Consider the following 6,645-nt stretch of genomic DNA (forward strand, 5'->3'; position numbering starts at 1 on the left):
TACGGACGCCTACAGGACTACCTCGGGTTGCCTGAATGGACTGAAGGCAGCCACCTCACTGCGGTCCAAAAGCTGCAGCACCGGGATCTGCACACAGTGCAAAGTGTAGTATCAGCACAACCGACATCATGTGCTGGTATGTGCCTAGCCTAACCTCGGCGAAGTAGTAACGAGGCGAGGACCAGACAACCAAATAAACCTGTGCAGTTAAATCATATACATATCGGAAAATAAAGGCAGAAATGTACAGTTAAGGATAGGATGGGGAAACATGCTGCAGGGAACATCAAGTATCAACAGAAAACCAACAGTTAACTGTAAAGAACACCATAACTTAATTATCAGTAAAAATCAGAAAAATCAAAGACAAGTGCACGACATCACCCTTCGTGCTTTTACCTCACATAATCATGGCATGGAAGGATCGTCCGTGCATTATCACGCATATCATGGCACGGAATTGTACATCGTGCGGTACGGCATCACCCTTCGTGGTTTAACCTCACAATATCGGCACGACATCACCCTTAGTGCATTAACACTCTCTCACAAATATCATGTACGGCATCAACCTTCGTGTTTTAACACTCTTCCTTACCCAAACAACAATCACAAAGCAATAAGGGCAAGGGAATCAATAAAATTACAATAAAATCCCGGCAAGGGAACAATAATATGACAACCATATCCCGGCAAGGGAAACAATATCAAAAGTAACAACATCCCGGCAAGTGAGATAATATCATAAACCTATTCTCTTTTTCACATTTACTTCACAACTCAATTCACAACTTGAGCCAATGCTCTACAATATGCAATTGACAATAATATTTCCACAATCATTTTACAACTTGAGCCAATGCTCTTCAATGTTCAATTACCAATATTACTTCTACAAGCCTTGTTCAACAATAGAAATCATCATATAAAGTATGAACAATACGAAATGGAGTCACATTAATCATAGTGTAAGACTCATGGGCATGCTTGCCACCAACGTATAGATACCCGTCATCATACCTATACGTCGTACTTAACAATCAACACATAGCATATAGCCAAACACTTGTAGACACCTGATTTTTGACCCTCCCCGAGAATTTTCACATTTTTAGCGTGAATATGTGAAATTGGGGCCAATATAGCCAGTCTAACTATTTTTACTTTATTTCGTCGCAAAAGAAAAAAATTACAAAAATATATATATATAAATTTTAGTTTATGTATTTCTCATAAATTTGAAAAAATACAAAAAAAAATTATACTTTATTTTGGTACTTTATATAAATTCGAAAATTACAAAAAATATAATTCTATTAATGTTTTGTAGTCATTTTAATTTTTGAAAAAAATATAAAAATATATTACTTTTATATAAAAACGAAAATTACAAAAATAGTTTTATTAATATTTTGTAGCTATTTTTATCTTGAAAAAATGTTAAAAAAGATATAGCTTTGTTTAAATATTAGTCTTATTTTGGTAGTTATTTTGCTTACATAGGACTAGTTAAGCAACGTCGTGTTCTTATTCTCGGATCCGAGCAAAAGAATAATATTCGGGTTCAAACTACCCGGTTTTAGGCCTAATTTTCGGACCTAGCCCATAATAATTCGAGTCCACCATACATGGGGGACACGCGTGGGGAACACGGACGGAATCCCATACACGGGGAACCCCACCACGCGTGGGGCTCATTTTTCTTGGCAAGGGTATCAAATACACGGGAAAAACACATTTGGCAGGGGATTGGATTTTGGAAATTTTTTGAGGGGACTGTTCACCTTCTTCCTTAAAAAGAAAGGAACGAAGAACCCTACAAAAAGAAAAACACCACGACCAACAGCCGGACCCCCCGGACTGCCCCATCGACACCGTCCAAACACCACCCCGTCTCCTCCCAACTCCGTCACCATCTTGTCCGCAAACCACCACCAAAACCACCCTCAACCCTACTGCCTCACGACCACCACCAAACGTCACCCCCCTCCCCCGACGCCGGAACCACCAACAAACAGGCCCGTCAACCAACCTAACCCCCCAGCCCGCGAGCTCCAGCTCCACCCAAAACAAAACCATCGTTGCTGCGTCGTCGCGTCCCCAACAGTGAACGAAACCACCACTCCCTCACTGCCCAAACAACCACCCCTTCTGCCTCCTCCATCACCACCGTCAACAAACACCATTGTTACCCACCCAGCAACGCCCCAGCTGACCCAACTCCATCGTCGTCATTGTCCCTCGACCTCCTCTGCTTTATCTTGTCACACCGATCTGCTGCGTCGAGAAAAGTCAGTAGTAGCGAACATGGCAGGTTGTTAGCACTTTCGGGCCGAGCTTTCAGTTTCCTGTGAGGTCGTTTTGTTCGTCGAGGTCCGGTACGTCGAGGTTGGTCGTTGAGGTCGATGTTGAGGTTTGGTCCATGGCTCTATGCGTTTCTGTTTGTTCAGGTTAGTAAACCTCAATGTATTAGATAAAGAAACTTTACGTTAAATGTTCGAAGATGCAATATAGAAATTGGTATGATAATTTTCTGCTTATGTTTCACCGTATGCATTTTAGTTCATCTTTGTGTTATGTTATTCTTGTTTATTTGATGTCATTTAATTAAGTTTGACTAGTTGTTCTATGACACAAGTTTGACTTTAATTTGTTCGGGGTCCTTTGCTTAGTTCATTCGGACAAAAATTAGCATTAGTACTTGTTGTTACTACTTCCGAAACACGCGTTCACTAAACTCATTTTATTAATTTTTTGACAAGTTATGAGATTTTAGTTCTAAAGAAGTCGTAAGGTTTAGTATTGTTAAAGGCGTAAAAATGGCATCCTTTTAAAAAAAAAAAATTAAAAAAAAAAAAAAAAATGAGACTAGCTTCGCCAAAATAAAAATGTACAGATTGCGGAGCCCTCACAAAATATATGTATTAAATACTTAGATTCCGGGACGGGCCGTTTAGCAAATTTCACGGCCCTACCCAAAAATAATAATGCGCTAGTTGCTTTAGGCGCGCCTTTAATAATGTTATCTCCCTAAACTCGGGTGCACATTTATGTGACCCAAATCCAAATCTCAACGAAATCGAAATGTGTCTCTAATCACGGGTACATTGACTGTGACGTGGTCTGAGATGCATTTCCATGACGTTGCAAATTCATTTTTTTAAAATAATAAATGGGACGAGCCTCGACAAACAAAAAATGCAAATTGCGGGGCCCTCAGTAAATACTTGTTTTAAATTTACTTAGAATTCAGGAGGGCCGCTTAGCGAATTTCGTGGCCTTCCCAAAAATAATAACACGATAGTCTCTTTAGGCGCGTGTTTAATAATTTACTTTCTTAAACATGGGTGTGCATTTCATGCGACCCAAATCCAAATCCCAAAACATCAAATAAAATGTGTTCCGGATTATGGGTGCATTTCATGTGACGCAGTCCAAAGACATGTTTTAAATGATGTTCACATTCTTTTAAAATAATAATTATAAAGTGGTAAAAAGTTAAAATTGGCACATAAGTTCATATTTGTATAAAATCAGATAAATAAGCCGAATATAACAGTTGAGCGACCGCGCTAGAACCACGGAACTCGGGAATGCCTAACACCTTCTCCCGGGTTAACAGAATTCCTTATCCGGATTTCTGGTACGCAGACTATAATATAGAGTCATTCTTTTCCTCGATTCGGGATTAAAATTGGTGACTTGGGACACCCTAAATCTCCCAAGTGGCGACTCTGAAATAAATAAACCAATCCCGTTTCGATTGTCCTTTAATTGGAAAAAACTCCCTTGCACCCCCGCGGGTGCGAAAAAAGAAGGTGTGACAGCTCTGGCGACTCTGCTGGGGACAACACCCAGAACCACTGGTTCAGCGTTAAGAATTCGAGCTTAGAATAATTGTTATTATTTGGCTTTATTTATTATCTGATTATTACATGTTTTGAGCCTAATGTGTTAAATGCTGCTTTTACCGCTTTGATATTATTTGAACTGTATATAAACTGTGCCGAAACCTTTCTCTTCTTACCTCCGGGGATGTGCTTACTGGTTGAGACTCCCTATTCTGTTAGTGTCATACCCTGAATAAAAGAGGCTCGGAAAGTTTCTAAGCCGGCTGGCCTTTTGGTTCCCGGAAAGGAGCTCCTTCCTCAGCTCGAGTTGTCCGCTCGGGTACACCGTCTAGAACACCGACCCAGGTTTTTGAACCTAGTATAACAAAGCCACATGTCGGATCCCTAGTAGGAACGTTTATTTGCATCATGTGCATTTGACTTAGGGGACTCAACATAGTGGTTGGGTCCGTCTAGGACAAGCAACCTGAAAATAATAGACCATCTTTCGGCATCATATGTGCTACATGTTGTATTTAGTCTAGGGCGAATATGTCATTTGGTCATTTCCAGCATGGTGTTATTTTAATCAAAGCATGAGGAACATTTGTGGAATCCAAGAAGCCTTGGAATTCCCTATGTCCCCCACGCTTGCTTTTTGGGAAAGCACATGGGGAACATTTGTGGAATCCAAGTAGCCTTGGAATTCCCCTATGTCCCCCACGCTTCATTTTTGAAAAGCACATGGGGAACATTTGCGGAATCCAAGAAGTCTTGAAATTTCCTATATCCCCCATGCCACATTTTTGAAAATATAATAAATATAAAAAATAAAATATATACGTATATATATAGAAAGAAGCATTGGAAATTCAAAAAAAAAGGATTGTGTATGTTTTCATCATCCACAAATTAGAAAATAGTGGAAAAGAGGAGAAAATAACAGTGTAGAGATGTGGCTACTTATTGTTAGAAAAAAGAAACCAATGTCCGAGTAGTATCGAAACTCTGCCGAAATTTTGAGAAAATGAAAAAAAATGTCTTATTAGTTTGTTATATTAAAAGCAAAGGAAAAATAGAAAAAAAAATCATCATTGTTCTGTCTTGTTTTTTTCAAAAATATTGAAAAGAAAATAGTTTGTTTTGCCATTAAATGAAAATGAAAAAGAGTCTGGTTTTTAAAATGTTTTTTTTTAATTTTATTTTGCTTGTCTATGAAAATGCCAAAAAATAAATAAAAAAAAATATAAAAAGAGTCGGGCGTTGAACGTGATTTTATTATTTGTTCCAAAATAAATATATATATAATCCAAAAAAGAATTTCAAAAGAAAATTCAAAGTTCAAAAAAATATTTTTTTAAGCATTTCTTTTATTAAAGGTAAAATTCCAAAAAAAAAAACATTTTCTTTTTTCTTCAGAATAAGAAAAAAAAATGAAAAAACGAAAAAAAAGTATTATCTTCCTTTTGAAATTCTCAAAGTTCGAGTCAAAAGAAAAGGAATTCTTAGAAGTCGTTCTTTCAAAAAAAAAATATATATATATATATAGTTTATTTACTCCATTCTTGTTTGCCCGAACTACGCGGGTTTGATTCTCACCGGATGTGAGATACGTAGGCAACCCTCATCGGGTCCAACCCCCCTTTTGCTAAAAAGCCAAAAACAAATAATAATAATAAAAAAAACATGTCAAGATTTTTTCATAAATAAGTCGGGTGATGTCCAACTTCCCCTTTTACAAAAAAAAATAGCAAAAATATGTATGTCAAATTTCATAAAGAAGTCGGGTGACGCTGTTTTATCAAGACATAGCCGAATGTTCCCGAAAGGGACGCCGGAAGGCTGACTTTGCATAAACAGCCACTTTTGGGTCATTTTTAAGACTTGGTCCAGTTGACCCCCACAACCTAAAAATCTTCGTCCCCGAGACGTTGAAAGGCCGTGTTTGCAATATTGACTTTTCTAACTTGAAAAACGATAAAAAAAAAGTTATAAATAAGTCAGGTGATGTTGTTTTGTCATAAATAGCCGAATGTTCCCGAAAGGGACGCCGGAAGGCTGACCTGGCATAAACAACCACCTTTGGGTCATTTTGAGATATGGACCCACACAACCTTAAAAATCTTCGTCCCCGAGGCGCTGAAGGGCCGTGTTTGCAACACCAGGTTTTTATTATAATTTGAAAAAAAAACAAAGAGTCAGAGGTCAGGTGAATACCGTTTGAATTTTGTCATAATAAGCCGAGCCAGCTTCGGCCGCATCTTAAACCGTTCTTGCCGAAACAGCCTTAGAGTGTCTTTCAGTTGTCGAAAGGTTGTTTTCGTAAAAGAATGGACAAGTTGGTAAAAGTGTCATAAAATAATCCTCCCCGGCCTCAAAATTCATGTGAGAATTGGAAGGGGCCACATTTGCAAAAATAATCATTTGGTTAAAATTAGCAAACGGAGGAAGGAAGTTGGCTATTTGTTTTGAAGTTTATAAATCTTTTGACTAGAATATGCGGGTTGTTTGATTCTCAAGTTTGTGGGTCATCTTTAAATCCTTGAAACCCAGTTTGTTTTAAATTTAAAAAAAATGTGTTTAGTATTGTTTATCTTTTATTGGTCCGAACTACGCAAGGTCTGATTCATGCGGAGTCATGATACGTAGGCAATCTCCATAAGATTCGACCACAACAAAGAGAAAAGCAAAAAAAAAAAAGAAATGCAAAAAAGAAATGAAAAGAGAATGAAAAAGAAAAAAAGAAATGAAAAAAGGAAAAAATGAATGAAAAAAAAATCGAAAAAAAGAGAAAAAGAAAAAAAGATGTTGTCAA

Source organism: Nicotiana tabacum, chromosome 7 (genome assembly GCF_000715075.1).
Source record: "Nicotiana tabacum cultivar K326 chromosome 7, ASM71507v2, whole genome shotgun sequence".
Classification (NCBI taxonomy): domain Eukaryota; kingdom Viridiplantae; phylum Streptophyta; class Magnoliopsida; order Solanales; family Solanaceae; genus Nicotiana; species Nicotiana tabacum.